Source organism: Canis aureus, chromosome 24, assembly GCF_053574225.1.
Source record: "Canis aureus isolate CA01 chromosome 24, VMU_Caureus_v.1.0, whole genome shotgun sequence".
NCBI lineage: Eukaryota > Metazoa > Chordata > Mammalia > Carnivora > Canidae > Canis > Canis aureus.
In genome coordinates, this window is record NC_135634.1 from 9,422,958 (window position 1) to 9,438,885 (window position 15,928).

Sequence of the window (15,928 nt, forward strand, 5' to 3'; positions counted from 1 at the left end):
AAAAGGTTAAGTAGGGTAAAGAGGACCAGAAATGCCAGAGAGGGTGTGGACTGATATTGATCAAGACACAGCTTCAGTGAGAAGGTGGTATTTGAGCAGATAGTGAAGGTGAGAGAGTTAGCCAGGAGGATATCTAGGGCAGAGAGGACAGCTAGGTGCAAAGCTCCTAATTGTATGCATGCTGGTGTAGGCAAAGAACAGTAAGGAGGTAACTGTGGTGGAGAAGTGTGAGTGAGGACCAGAAGGGTGGAAGGTGAGGTTAATGAGGAGATGATGGACAGTTTGTGTAGGTACCTGTAGGCCTTCAGAGGCTTTGGTCTTTAATCAGTGTGTGTGTGTGTGTGTATACATACATATATAGGGGAGCTGCTGTAGGGTTGAGCAGAGAACTAAGATGATCCGATCTATGTTTTTAAAAGGTTAAATGTGGCTCCTGTACTGAGAATAGACTTGGGGGTCAGAGGTAGAAGCAAGCTAGAAATTATATTTGGATATCAGTGGTATAAAATAACTTTTGTGAAGTGGTACATTGATGAGGGCTACTCTCTCAATTTGAGGCATAATAATGAACACAGGAAAAGCTCTTAATGCAAGCTAAGCACCCTGTTTTACTAAATTGTTCTCATATAATCTTCACAATGATCTTTGATGTACACAGTGTTATTATAGCAGTTTTGCAGATAAGGAAATGACAGCACAGAAGGTTACAAATTTTTTCTAAAATCATGGCACTAGTGGCATAAGAGGCCACAGAGTTGAGATGGGACTTCTTTTTTTTAGTAAGGAAAAAAGAGTTCCCTATAGTTCAACACTGATACTCGTGAAGTATTTTAGGTGAACTGTTACTCTGAGCAACAACTATTTCACTCATGCTTAGTAAGTCCCCAACCCATCAGAGCAGATTTTGTACTTGTATTGTTAAATTTATTCCTAAGTATTTTATTCTTTTGATGCTATTATAGATGGATTTGCTTTCTTCATTTTTTGATTATTCCTTGTGAGTGGATAAAAATACAATCAATCTTTTAATATGTATATTAATTTTGTATCCTTTAATGTTGCTGAACTTGCTTATCAATCTAATTTTTAGTTAATTCTTTATGGATTTTTATAAATAACATCCTGTTATATACAAATAAAGATATATTTACATCTCCCTTTCAAATATGGATGCCTTTTATTTCAATTTATTTCCTAATTGCCTTGGCTAGAATCTTTGGAACAAGCTAAAGAGGGTGACAACATGGAACATCCCTATCTTGTTTCTTATCATAAAGAAAAGCTATTGTCTCACTATTAAGCATGATATTAGCTGTGGGTTTTTTATAGATGCATTTCATAAAATTTAGGAAGATCCCATCTATTACTACTGGTTGAGTGTATTTATCATGAAAAACTTTTGAATTTTATCAAATGCATCTCTCCATCTGCTGAGATAATTATGTGCTTTGTGTCCTTTATTCTGTTGATGTGAAGTATTATAATAATTGATTTTCCTATGTTAACCAAACCTTGCATTCTTGGGACAAATCCTACTTGATCATGGTGTGCAATCCTTTTTGTATATTACTGGATTCAACTTGTATATTGTTGAGGAATTTTCTTCATCTATATTCATAAGATACATTGGTCTGTAGTTTTCATGTGAATGTCTTGATCTAGTTATAATATCAGGATAATGCTGGCTCAGAGAATAAGTTGGGAAGTGATTCTCACTCTTCTTTTTTTCCCCAACTTTACTGAAATATAATTGATTTATAACATTATGTAAGTTTAGGGTATATAAGTAGTGATTTTATATATGTATATATTGGAAAATGATTGCCATAATGTTAGTTGACACATCCATCACTTCATATAATTACACAGTTTTTACTTTTTTAAAATTTTTGTTTATTTATGAGAGAGAGAGAGAGAGAGAGAGAGAGAGAGAGAGGCAGAAACACCGGAAGAGGGAGAAGCAGGCTCCATGCACCAGGAGCCCGACGTGGGATTCGATCCCGGGTCTCCAGGATCGCGCCCTGGGCCAAAGGCAGGCGCTAAACCGCTGCGCCACCCAGGGATCCCAATTACACAGTTTTTAGAATTATTTATTTATTTTCAGATTGAGAGAGAGAGAGAGCATGAGTGTGTGAGAGGGAGGAGGGGCAACAGGAGAGGGAAAGACAGAATCTCAAGGAGATTACACTGAGCACCATTATTACGCACGGCTTGATATCAGGACCCTCAGATCACTACCTGAGCTGAAACCAAGAGTTGGATGCTTAATCACCTGAGCCACCCATGGGCCCCTTACACAATTTTTGTGAGTGGCAAGAACTTTTAAAATTTACTCTCTTAGCAACTTTCAAATATACATTACATTATTGTTAACTGTAGTTCACCTATATTACCAGAAATTATTTATCTTAAAACTGAATGTTTATACCCTTTGACTGCCTTTCTTGGATTTTTTCCACCCTCTACTTCCTGCCCACTGGAAACCACAAATCTCTCATCTTTCCTATAAGTTTGTTTTTTTATTATTCCAAATATATATATATATCTTTCTCTGTCCAGCTTATTTCACTTAGCATAATGCCCTTGAAGTTCATTCATGTTATAGCAAGCGGAAGACTTTCCTTGTTTCTCATAGTTGAATAATATACCATTGTATACGTATACCACATCTTCTTTATCCATCCTTGGACACTTAGATTGTTTCCATTTCTTAGCTGTTATGACTAATGTTGTTATGAACACAGGAGTGCAGGTATCTCTTTAACAGAATAATTTTGTTTCCTTTGTATATATACCAGAAGTGGGATTGGTGGATAAGATGGTATTTCTATTTTTAATGTTTTAAGGAACCTCTATACAGTTTTCCATAGTAGCTGTACCAGTTTAGATTCTTACCAAAGTGCATTAAAGTTCTCTTTTCTTCAGTTCTTCATCAGTACTTGGTTATCTCTTGGCTTTTTGATGATAACCATTCTAATAGGTGTAAGATGATATCTCAATGTAGTTTTAATATGTATTTTCCTGATGATTAGTGACATTGAGCACCTCTCTGTGTGCTTTTGGCCATTGATATGCTTTGAAAAATTCCTATTTTGGTCCTTTGGCCACTTTTAAACTGGATTGTTTGGTATTGAGTTGTATGAGTTCCTTATGTATTTTGGATATTAACCCCTTATATGTGATTTTCAAATATATTCTCCCATTCCTAGGTTGCTTTCACATTTTGTTTATGGTTTCTTTTATTGTTCAGAAGCTTTTAAGTTTGCTGGTAGTCCCACGTTATCCTTATATAATGACCTTCTCTGCCTCCTGTTGCCATGGCTTAAAGTCTATTTTGTTTGATATAAATATTGATACTCCTGTTCTCTTTTGGTTTGTACATGCAAAGAATATCATTTTCCAGCCCTTTACACTTAGCCTATGTGTGTTCTTAAAGGTGAAGTGAGTATCTTCTAGGTATCATATAAGTAGATTTTATTTTTTTCTTTTCTTTCTTTTTTTTTTTTTTCTCTTTTTTTTTTCTCTTTTTTTTTTATTTTTTTTTTTTTATTGGTGTTCAATTTACTAACATACAGAATAACACCCAGTGCCCGTCACCCATTCACTCCCACCCCCCGCCCTCCTCCCCTTCTACCACCCCTAGTTCGTTTCCCAGAGTTAGCAGTCTTTATGTTCTGTCTCCCTTTCTGATATTTCCCACACATTTCTTCTCCCTTCCCTTATTTTCCCTTTCACTATTATTTATATTCCCCAAATGAATGAGAACATATAATGTTTGTCCTTCTCCGACTGACTTACTTCACTCAGCATAATACCCTCCAGTTCCATCCACGTTGAAGCAAATGGTGGGTATTTGTCATTTCTAATAGCTGAGTAATATTCCATTGTATACATAAACCACATCTTCTTTATCCATTCATCTTTCGTTGGACACCGAGGCTCCTTCCACAGTTTGGCTATCGTGGCCATTGCTGCTAGAAACATCGGGGTGCAGGTGTCCCGGCGTTTCATTGCATTTGTATCTTTGGGGTAAATCCCCAACAGTGCAATTGCTGGGTCGTAGGGCAGGTATATTTTTAACTGTTTGAGGAACCTCCACACAGTTTTCCAGAGTGGCTGCACCAGTTCACATTCCCACCAACAGTGTAAGAGGGTTCCCTTTTCTCCACATCCTCTCCAACATTTGTTGTTTCCTGCCTTGTTAATTTTTCCCATTCTCACTGGTGTGAGGTGGTATCTCATTGTGGTTTTGATTTGTATTTCCCTGATGGCAAGTGATGCAGAGCATTTTCTCATGTGCATGTTGGCCATGTCTATGTCTTCTTCTGTGAGATTTCTGTTCATGTCTTTTGCCCATTTCATGATTGGATTGTTTGTTTCTCTGGTGTTGAGTTTAATAAGTTCTTTATAGATCTTGGAAACTAGCCCTTTATCTGATATGTCATTTGCAAATATCTTCTCCCATTCTGTAGGTTGTCTTTGAGTTTTGTTGACTGTATCCTTTGCTGTGCAAAAGCTTCTTATCTTGATGAAGTCCCAATAGTTCATTTTTGCTTTTGTTTCTCTTGCCTTCGTGGATGTATCTTGCAAGAAGTTACTATGGCCGAGTTCAAAAAGGGTGTTGCCTGTGTTCTTCTCTAGGATTTTGATGGAATCTTGTCTCACATTTAGATCTTTCATCCATTTTGAGTTTATCTTTGTGTATGGTGAAAGAGAGTGGTCTAGTTTCATTCTTCTGCATGTGGATGTCCAATTTTCCCAGCACCATTTATTGAAGAGACTGTCTTTCTTCCAGTGGATAGTCTTTCCTCCTTTATCGAATATTAGTTGCCCATAAAGTTCAGGGTCCACTCCTGGATTCTCTATTCTGTTCCACTGATCTATGTGTCTGTTTTTGTGCCAGTACCACACTGTCTTGATGACCACAGCTTTGTAGTACAACCTGAAATCTGGCATTGTGATGCCCCCAGATATGGTTTTCTTTTTTAAAATTCCCCTGGCTATTCGGGGTCTTTTCTGATTCCACACAAATCTTAAAATAATTTGTTCTAACTCTCTGAAGAAAGTCCATGGTATTTTGATAGGGATTGCATTAAACGTGTATATTGCCCTGGGTAACATTGACATTTTCACAATATTAATTCTGCCAATCCATGAGCATGGAATATTTTTCCATCTCTTTGTGTCTTCCTCAATTTCTTTCAGAAGTGTTCTATAGTTTTGAGGGTATAGATCCTTTACATCTTTGGTTAGGTTTATTCCTAGGTATCTTATGCTTTTGGGTGCAATTGTAAATGGGATTGACTCCTTAATTTCTCTTTCTTCAGTCTCATTGTTAGTGTATAGAAATGCCACTGACTTCTGGGCATTGATTTTGTATCCTGCCACGCTACCGAATTGCTGTATGAGTTCTAGCAATCTTGGGGTGGAGACTTTTGGGTTTTCTATGTAGAGTATCATGTCATCGGCGAAGAGGGAGAGTTTGACTTCTTCTTTGCCAATTTGAATGCCTTTAATGTCTTTTTGTTGTCTGATTGCTGAGGCTAGGACTTCCAGTACTATGTTGAATAGCAGTGGTGAGAGTGGACAGCCCTGTCTTGTTCCTGATCTTAGGGGAAAGGCTCCCAGTGCTTCCCCATTGATAATGATATTTGCTGTGGGCTTTTCATAGATGGCTTTTAAGATGTCGAGGAATGTTCCCTCTATCCCTACACTCTGAAGTGTTTTGATCAGGAATGGATGCTGTATTTTGTCAAATGCTTTCTCTGCATCCAATGAGAGGATCATATGGTTCTTGGTTTTTCTCTTGCTGATATGATGAATCACATTGATTGTTTTACGGGTGTTGAACCAGCCTTGTGTCCCAGGGATAAATCCTACTTGGTCATGGTGAATAATTTTTTTAAGGTACTGTTGGATCCTATTGGCCAGTATCTTGTTGAGAATTTTTGCATCCATGTTCATCAGGGATATTGGTCTGTAATTCTCCTTTTTGGCGGGGTCTTTGTCTGGCTTTGGAATTAAGGTGATGCTGGCTTCATAGAACGAATTTGGAAGTACTCCATCTCTTTCTATCTTTCCAAACAGCTTTAGGAGAATAGGTATGATTTCTTCTTTAAACGTTTGATAAAATTCTCCTGGGAAGCCATCTGGCCCTGGACTCTTGTGTCTTGGGAGGTTTTTGATGACTGCTTCAATTTCCTCCCTGGTTATTGGCCTGTTCAGGTTTTCTATTTCTTCCTGTTCCAGTTTTGGTAGTTTGTGGCTTTCCAGGAATGCGTCCATTTCTTCTAGATTGCCTAATTTATTGGTGTATAGCTGTTCATAATAGGTTTTTAAAATCGTTTGTATTTCCTTGGTGTTGGTAGTGATCTCTCCTTTCTCATTCATGATTTTATTAATTTGAGTCTTCTCTCTCTTCTTTTTAATAAGGCTGGCTAATGGTTTATCTATCTTATTAATTCTTTCAAAGAACCAACTCCTGGTTCTGTTGATCTGTTCCACAGTTCTTCTGGTCTCGATTTCGTTGAGTTCTGCTCGAATCTTTATTAGCCCCCTTCTTCTCTTGGGTGTAGGATCTATTTGCTGTTTTTTCTCTAGCTCCTTTATGTGTAAGGTTAGCTTTTGTATTTGAGTTCTTTCCAGTTTTTGAATGGATGCTTGTATTGCGATGTATTTCCCCCTTAGGACTGCTTTTGCTGCATCCCAAAGATTTTGAACGGTTGTATCTTCATTCTCATTAGTTTCCATGAATCTTTTTAATTCTTCCTTAATTTCCTGGTTGACCCTTTTATCTTTTAGCAGGATGGTCCTTAACCTCCATGTGTTTGAGGTCCTTCCAAACTTCTTGTTGTGATTTAGTTCTAATTTCAAGGCATTATGGTCCGAGAATATGCAGGGGACAATCCCAATCTTTTGGTATCGGTTCAGACCCGATTTGTGACCCAATATGTGGTCTATTCTGGAGAAAGTTCCATGTGCACTTGAGAAGAATGTGTATTCAGTTGAGTTTGGATGTAAAGTTCTGTAGATATCTGTGAAATCCATCTGGTCCAGTGTATCATTTAAAGCTCTCGTTTCTTTGGAGATGTTTTGCTTAGAAGACCTATCGAGTATAGAAAGAGCTAGATTGAAGTCACCAAGTATAAGTGTATTATTATCTAAGTATTTCTTCACTTTGGTTAATAATTGATTTATATATTTGGCAGCTCCCACATGTGGAGCATATATATTGAGGATTGTTAAGTCCTCTTGTTGAATAGATCCTTTAAGTATGATATAGTGTCCCTCTTCATCTCTCACTACAGTCTTTGGGGTAAATTTTAGTTTATCTGATATAAGGATGGCTACCCCTGCTTTCTTTTGAGGACCATTCGAATGGTAAATGGTTCTCCAACCTTTTATTTTCAGGCTGTAGGTGTCCTTCTGTCTAAAATGAGTCTCTTGTAGACAGCAAATAGATGGGTCCTGCTTTTTTATCCAGTCTGAAACCCTGCGCCTTTTGATGGGGTCATTAAGCCCGTTCACATTCAGAGTTACTATTGAGAGATATGAGTTTAGTGTCATCATGATATCTATTCAGTCTTTGTTTTTGTGGACTGTTCCACTGAACTTCTTCTTAAAGGGGAATTTTAAGAGGCCCCCTTAAAATTTCTTGCAGAGCTGGTTTGGAGGTCACATATTCTTTTAGTTGCTGCCTGTCTTGGAAGCTCTTTATCTCTCCTTCCATTTTGAATGAGAGCCTTGCTGGATAAAGTATTCTTGGTTGCATGTTCTTTTCATTTAGGACCCTGAATATATCCTGCCAGCCCTTTCTGGCCTGCCAGGTCTCTGTGGAGAGGTCTGCTGTTACCCTAATACTCCTCCCCATAAAAGTCAGGGATTTCTTGTCTCTTGCTGCTTTAAGGATCTTCTCTTTATCTTTGGAATTTGCAAGCTTCACAATTAAATGTCGAGGTGTTGGACGGTTTTTATTGATTTTAGGGGGGGATCTCTCTATTTCCTGGATCTGAATGCCTGTTTCCCTTCCCAGATTAGGAAAGTTTTCAGCTAGAATTTGTTCAAATACATATTTTGGCCCTCTGTCCCTTTCGGCGCCCTCGGGAACCCCAATTAAACGTAGGTTTTTCTTCCTCAGGCTGTCGTTTATTTCCCTTAATCTATCTTCATGGTCTTTTAATTGTTTGTCTCTTTTTTCCTCAGTTTCCCTCTTTGCTGTCAACTTGTCTTCTAGGTCACTCACTCGTTCTTCCACCTCGTTAACCCTCGTCGTTAGGACTTCTAGTTTGGATTGCATCTCATTCAATTGGTTTTTAATTTCTGCCTGATTAGCTCTAAATTCTGCAGTCATGAAGTCTCTTGAGTCCTTTATACTTTTTTCTAGAGCCACCAGTAGGTGTATAATAGTGCTTCTGAATTGGCTTTCTGACATTGAATTGTAATCCAGATTTTGTAACTCTGTGGGAGAGAGGACTGTTTCTGATTCTTTCTTTTGAGGTGAGGTTTTCCTTCTAGTCATTTTGCTCAGTGCAGAGTGGCCAAAAGCTAGTTGTATTGGGAAAAAGAGTAAAAGAGAGGAGAGAAAGAAGGAAAGAAAAGAGAAAGAGAAAAAAAAAGGGAAGAAAAAGAAAAAAAACGAAAAAAAAAAAAAGAAGAAAAAGAGAAAGAAAAAGAAAGGAGAAAAAAAGGGGGTGGGGGAAGGAAACAAATCAAAAAGCAAAACAAAACAAAAACAAAAACAAAAACAAAAACAAACAAACAAAAAAAGAACCACGGGGGAGTATCTTCTGATTCTGTGTTCTTTAAGTCCCTTGGCTTCCCCTGGAACTGGTCGTCTAGCTGGTCTTCTGGGGGAGGGGCCTGTTGTGCTGATTTTCAGGTGTTAGCAGTTGGGGGAGCTGCTGTGCCCCTGCCTGGTGCAGGGCTCAGTGGGGGTTGTTTACCCCGTGAGGCCGCAGGAGGAACAGCCCCAGTGGCGGGGCAGCTCTGGAAACCTGGATTCAGCTCCCACAGTAACTCCAGAGCTCTCCGTCTGCAGGGCCTGGAGGCTCCGGGGCGGGGCCGCTGCTCTGCTCAGCTGGGGCAGGAGCGTCCTTGCTGTCCTGGGCCCTCCCGGCCTCTGCCTGTCCCGGGGGAGGCGGGATCCTGGGCTGTGTCCCGGCGCCCTGTGCTCCGGGGCCTGCGCTGTTGGATTCGCGCTCCCGGGCCGCGCAGCCCCCTCCGCGGAGCTGCCGCCCGAGCCCCTCCGAGCTGCTCCTGGAACCGCGCAGCCCCCTCCGCACGGAGCCTCTTCCTCTGCCCGAGCCCCTCCGAGCTGCTCCCGGGGCCGCGCAGCCCCCTCCGCGGAGCCGCCCCCGAGTCCCTCCGAGCTGCTCCGGGTCCCGCCGTGCGCGCTGCAGCCCTTAGGGAGCTCGGCGCACTCTCCCGGGCGCGCAGTTGCTGTTACTGTCCCCGGGAGCCCGAGGGCATCCTCGCCCTCCTGGGTCCTGCTCCAACTCCCCGCGAGCCCCTTTCCCCCGGGAAGGTCGGTGCAGCTCCTGCTCCTCCGGGACGGGGCTCTCCTGTCCTGGGGACACTCGCCCCGGCCTCAGCCCGGCTCCTCGCGGGCCCCTCCCCCTTGGAGGCCTTTGTTCCTTTACTTCTTTTTCCCCGTCTTCCTACCTTGATAGATGCGCGAACTCTTCTCACTGTTGCATTCCAGGTGTTCTCTCTTTAAATCTCAGGCCGAATTCATAGATTTTCAGGATAATTTGAAGGTTTTCTAGGTAGTTTGGTGGAGACAGGTGATTTGGGGACCCTACTCCTCCGCCATCTTGCTCCTCCCCCTCTTTTCTTTCTTAAATCCTTCCAGCTCCTTTGTATTTATTGATAGGAAAATTCAATCTGTTTACATTTAGAGTAAATATTAATAGGTAAGAACTCCCTGCCATTTTATTTTTTCCTGGCTATTTTATAGTACCCTTGTTCCTTTCTTCTTGCTACCTTCCTTTGTGAATTGATGATTTTACATAGTAGTATGCTTTGATTCCACATTCTTTATCTTTTGTGATTCCACTGTAGGTTTTTGTTCTGTGTTTAGCATAAGGCTTACATAAAACTATATGTAAATACATATATGTGTGTGTGTATATGTATATATACACAGACACATTTATACACACATGTATACACATATATGTATGTGTATATACATACATATATGTGTATATATACATATGTGCTTATATACTTATGTATGTATACATATATATGTTTATATATAACAATGTATTTCACTCTGATAACAAATTAACTTCAATCACTTTATATTTTTAATGTCACAATTTGCCTTTTTATGATATATTAACAAATTATTATAGCTATAGGAATTTTTAATACTTCTATCCCTTCCCATTTATAATACAGTTAAGTGGTTAATACACCATTGAATTGCATTATTAGTATATTCTGACTCTGACTTACCTTTACCAGTTTGCTGAATATTTTTTTAAGATTTTATTTATTTATTCATGAGAGACACAGAGAGAGAGAGGCAGAGACACAGGCAGAGGGAAAAGCAGGTTCCATGCAGAGAGCCCGACATGGGACTTGATCCCCGGTCTCCAGGATCAGGCCCTGGGCTGAAGGCGGCACTAAACTACTGAGCCACCCGGGCTGCCCTGCTGAATATTTTTATAGGTTTTCATTACTAATTATCTTTTCATTTCAGCTTAAAAAACTCCTTTCAGCATTTCTTGTAAGGCAGGTCTAGTGGTGCTGAACTCCCTCAGCTTTTCTTTGTTAGAGCTTTTATCTCACCTTCATTCCTGAAGGACAACTTTGCTGGGTAAAATATTCTTGGTTGGCACTTTATTTCAGCCCTTGGAATGTACCATCCCATTCTCTCCTGACTTGCCAGGTCTCTGCTGAATAGTCTGATGATAGCCATGTAGGAGTTCACTTTTATGAGAGGAACTTCTTTCTCTCTCTCTTTTTTTAACTTCTTTCTCTTTTAAAATTCTTTTACTTTGATGTTGGACAGATTTATAATGTTTTGGAGAAGACCATTTTGGGTTGAAATGAACTTGGATGTCCAAATCTCTCCCCCAATTTGAGAAGTTCTCAGTGCTTATTTCTTTAAATAAGCTTTCTACCTTTTCTTCCTCTCTTTTCCTTCTGAGACTCCAGTGATGTATACATTGTTTTTGTTAATGATATCCCATAAATCCTGTGGCTTTCTTCATTCCTTTTCATTTTTTAAAAAATTTTTGCCCCTTTGATTAGATAATTTCAGTTGATCTGTCTGCTAGCTGATTTTTTTCCTCTGCTTCACCCAGTCTGCTGTTGATGCTCTCTATTGAATTCTTCAGTTCAGTCCTGGCATTCTTCATCTCCAGAATTTCCTTTTGGTTCCTGTTTATGTTTCCTTTCTCCTTGTTGAACTTCTTATTTTGTTCTTATATTGTTTTCCTTATAGCACTAAGGTGTTTATCTGTGTTCTCTAATAGCTCTTTGAGCACCTTTACAATAATTACTCTGAATTCTGCCAGTTAATTCCTGGATCTCCATTTCCTTGGGGTCAGTTACTGCAATTTTACTGTATTCTTTTGGTGGAGTCATGTTTACCTGATTCTTCATGATCCCTGCAGCCTCACACAGTTATCTGCACATTTGAAGAAGCAGTCACCTTTTTATGGACTGACTTCAGTAAGTGAAGACTTTCACCTGTGGATGGGGGAACACTCAAGAGTGTTGTGACCTCAGATCTAGTGATTCAGGGCACTGAGTCCTGGGGTTTGTGGTGGCACTAGGTCTGGAAGGGGTGTGTGTGTGTGTGATGTCTCTTCAGCTCTGGCTGCTAGGGTGCACAACATTGACAACTATGTGGTCCTTGGCAAGGACTTCAAGGAGTCCTTAGTGGTTCCAAGAGCTGTTGGAGACCTCAGAAGTGCCTCCAGATGAGTGGCTAGACCAGGGCAGGCAACAGTCAGTAGTGGCTGGACTTGGTGCTGTACACACACATGGCTGCAAGGGCCAGCTGCAGGTACCTATGTAGTGACAGGGGCCAGATGCATATACACTACACACTGGTAGGGACCAGGATAAGCAACAATCTCCAGGGTCAACTCTGACACAGTGGCAACTGCAAGGCCCTAGCTGTCAGCCTGATTTCCCATGGTTGCAGCCTCTCTCCAGGTGTGCACAGTGCAGTGGAATCCAGTGACAGCATTCAGGCCAGGACATGCAGGTGCATAGCTAGAGGCTACCTGCAGGCTCTTATTGTGCTTTGGGTCAGTAACACAAAACAGGCCTTTTCTGAGCCCACAAGAAACTGTGGGGGCCTTGGCTCTTGGCATGCTCTCTTGTGGCTGCACAGTCTCCCCTTGGGCATGCAGACTATAGTGGAGTGGCATTCAACATTAGGCCAGTGACATACAATGCACAGCTACAGGGATAAGCCTAAAGCACATATAAGATGGTGAGAATCAACCATGGAGTCCAGGTGGGTGTCTTGTACTCACATAGCCACAAAGTCCTAGGCTGGCTGCTGTTGCAGTTTCCAGGCTCCAGTGGAGTCAAGAGTGGGATCAAGACTGACAGCAAACATGAGGGAGCATAAATAGTTGTGTGGCCAAACCTGGTGAAATCTGCAGAGGAGTTTTCAGTAGCTATACTGGCTATTGATTTTTCAAGTGGTGAAATATGCTGGGTTTGTGGCAGGGCAGATAAGCCATGATTACTCCCACTGCATGGCTGCTCTTGATAAATTCTGCTTTTCTTCCTTGTTCTGAACTATCCCTGGACATCTCAGCTTTGTCCGTCAGGGTGGAACAAAATGGAAGTAGGACCTTGGTGCAGTGCCCAAAGGCCGGGTAACCTGGCCACTTGCCCTGCTCTTCCTTTACTGTTGAGGGAAATTCTTTCTAGCTGGGAAGTTCTCTTTTGATGTTGAGCAATGCAGGCTTAGCAGATAAGATGGTGCAGGCACAATGAAGCTGCCTTTCTTCTCTTCTAGTGCAGGTATTCTCAGGTTTTTTTGTTCCACTGTTCTGCTAAAATTTCTTAAGTGGACTCCAAAGCTCTCCCAGATCTGGTTTTGCTCATGGATTATTGATCTTTGCAAGGGACGTCAGCTGAGGTCTACTATGTCATCTTTTTTTTTTCAATATACATCTTATCAGAATCCATTTCAGATATATACTAACTTAATTCCAGTATAATATAGGAATGCTGCTCTTATATAGAGTTCCTCTTCCTCCTTTTGTGTTATTATTATACACATTATATCTGTATATTACAAACCCAACAATACATTGTTGTAATTGTCACTTTATATATTTTTACCTATTTTCAGGAAGCTGAAAGAAGCAAGGAGAACAAGTGTACATTTATGGAGTTTATTACATTAACCATCTTATTTACCATTTCTGGTTGTCTTCATTTGTTCCTGTGGATTCAAGTTACCGAATAGTGTCATTTTCTTATTCCAGTACACCTGGGTTTGTGCACCCAATACGCTTGTGCAATTATTGTCAAATATATTTCATTTGTACATGTATAGTCATAATAATACAATTATGTACATATTGTTCTATATAATTTTTTAAAAATCAGTTGAACAAAAAAGGGGAAGAAGTGTGCATTTAAACTGTCTTGTATAATTTCATTTACTGATGTTCTTCACTTTTTTGTGTGTGGATTTGAATTATTGTCTGGGATGACTTTCAGCCTAATAATCTTTCTTCAGTATAACTTTCTTTTTTTTAATAATAAATTTATTTTTTATTGGTGTTCAATTTGCCAACATACAGAATAACACCCAGTGCTCATCCCGTCAAATGCCCCCCTCAGTGCCCGTCACCCATTCACCCCCACCCCCCGCCCTCCTCCCTTTCCTCCATCCCTAGTTCGTTTCCCAGAGTTAGGAGTCTTTATGTTCTGTCTCCCTTTCTGATATTTCCTACCCATTTCTTCTCCCTTCCCTTCTATTCCCTTTCATTATTATTTATATTCCCCAAATGAATGAGAACATACACTGTTTGTCCTTCTCCGATTGACTTACTTCACTCAGCATAATACCCTCCAGTTCCATCCACATCGAAGCAAATGGCGGGTATTTGTCATTTCTTTTTTTTTTTTTTTTTTTTTATTTTATTTTATTTTTTTTATTTATTTATGATAGGCACACAGTGAAAGAGAGAGAGGCAGAGACACAGGCAGAGGGAGAAGCAGGCTCCATGCACCGGGAGCCCGATGTGGGATTCGATCCCGGGTCTCCAGGATCGCGCCCTGGGCCAAAGGCAGGCGCCAAACCGCTGCGCCACCCAGGGATCCCTATTTGTCATTTCTAATGGCTGAGTAATATTCCATTGTATACATAGACCACATCTTCTTTATCCATTCGTCTTTCTATGGACACCGAGGCTCCTTCCACAGTTTGGCTATTGTGGACATTGCTGCTATAAACATCGGGGTGCAGGTGTCCCAGAGTTTCATTGCATCTGAATATTTGGGGTAAATCCCCAACAGTGCAATTGCTGGGTCGTAGGGCAGGTATATTTTTAACTCTTTGAGGAACCTCCACACAGTTTTCCAGAGTGGCTGCACCAGGTCACATTCCCACCAACAGTGTAAGAGGGTTCCCTTTTCTCCGCATCCTCTACAACATTTGTGGTTTCCTGCCTTGTTAATGTTCCCCATTCTCACTGGTGTGAGGTGGGATCTCATTGTGGTTTTGATTTGTATTTCCCTGATGGCAAGTGATGCAGAGCATTTTCTCATATGCATGTTGGCCATGTCTATGTCTTCCTCTGTGAGATTTCTCTTCATGTCTTTTGCCCATTTCATGATTGGATTGTTTGATTCCTTGCTGTTGAGTTTGATAAGTTCTTTATAGATCTTGGAAACTAGCCCTTCATCTGATACGTCATTTGCAAATATCTTCTCCCATTCTGTAGGTTGTCTTTTAGTTTTGTTGACTGTATCCTTCGCTGTGCAAAAGCTTCTTATCTTGATGAAGTCCCAATAGTTCATTTTTGCTTTTGTTTCTTTTGCCTTGGTGGATGTATCTTGCAAGAAGTTACTGTGGCAGAGTTCAAAAAGGGTGTTGCCTGTGTTCTCCTCTAGGATTTTGATGGAATCTTGTCTCACATTTAGATCTTTCATCCATTTTGAGTTTATCTTTGTGTATGGTGAAAGAGAGTGGTCTAGTTTCATTCTTCTGCATGTGGATGTCCAATTTTGCCAGCACCATTTATTGAAGAGACTGTCTTTCTTCCAATGGATAGTCTTTCCTCCTTTATCGAATATTAGTTGACCATAAAGTTGAGGGTCCACTTCTGGGTTCTCTATTCTGTTCCACTGATCTATGTGTCTGTTTTTGTGCCAGTACCACACTGTCTTGATGACCAGAGCTTTGTAGTACACCTGAAATCTGGCATTGTGGAGCCGCCAGATATGATTTTCTTTTTTAAAATTCCCCTGGCTATTCGGGGTCTTTTCTGATTCCACACAAATCTTAAAATAATTTGTTCTAACTCTCTGAAGAAAGTCCATGGTATTTTGATAGGGATTGCATTAAATGTGTAAATTGCCTTGGGTAACGTTGACATTTTCACAATATTAATTCTTCCAATATTCCATGAGGAATATTTTTCCATCTCTTTGTGTCTTCCTCAATTTCTTTCAGAAATGTTCTATAGTTTTGAGGGTATAGATCCTTTACATCTTTGGTGAGGTTTATTCCTAGGTATCTTATGCTTTTGGGTGCAATTGTAAATGGGATTGACTCCTTAATTTCTCTTTCTTCAGCCTCATTGTTAGTGTATAGAAATGCCACTGACTTCTGGTCATCGATTTTGTATCCTGCCACGCTGCCAAATTGCTGTATGAGTTCTAGCAATCTTGGGGTGGAGACTTTTGGGTTTTCTATGTAGAGTATCATGTCATC

At 40.4% G+C, this 15,928-nt stretch overlaps 1 long non-coding RNA gene across 2 annotated transcripts in view; it reads left to right on the forward strand.

Annotated features, from left to right (window-relative positions):
- Positions 1–2,217: 2,217 nt before the first annotated feature.
- Positions 2,218–15,928, forward strand: part of LOC144295735 (uncharacterized) — a 240,340-nt gene continuing 226,629 nt past the window's right edge. Inside the window, exon 1 of one of the 2 annotated variants that reach the window (XR_013362825.1) lies at positions 2,218–2,305. This is a non-coding gene — a long non-coding RNA (uncharacterized LOC144295735). The remainder of the gene's footprint in view (positions 2,306–15,928) is intronic. The other variant, XR_013362826.1, reaches the window with a different exon arrangement.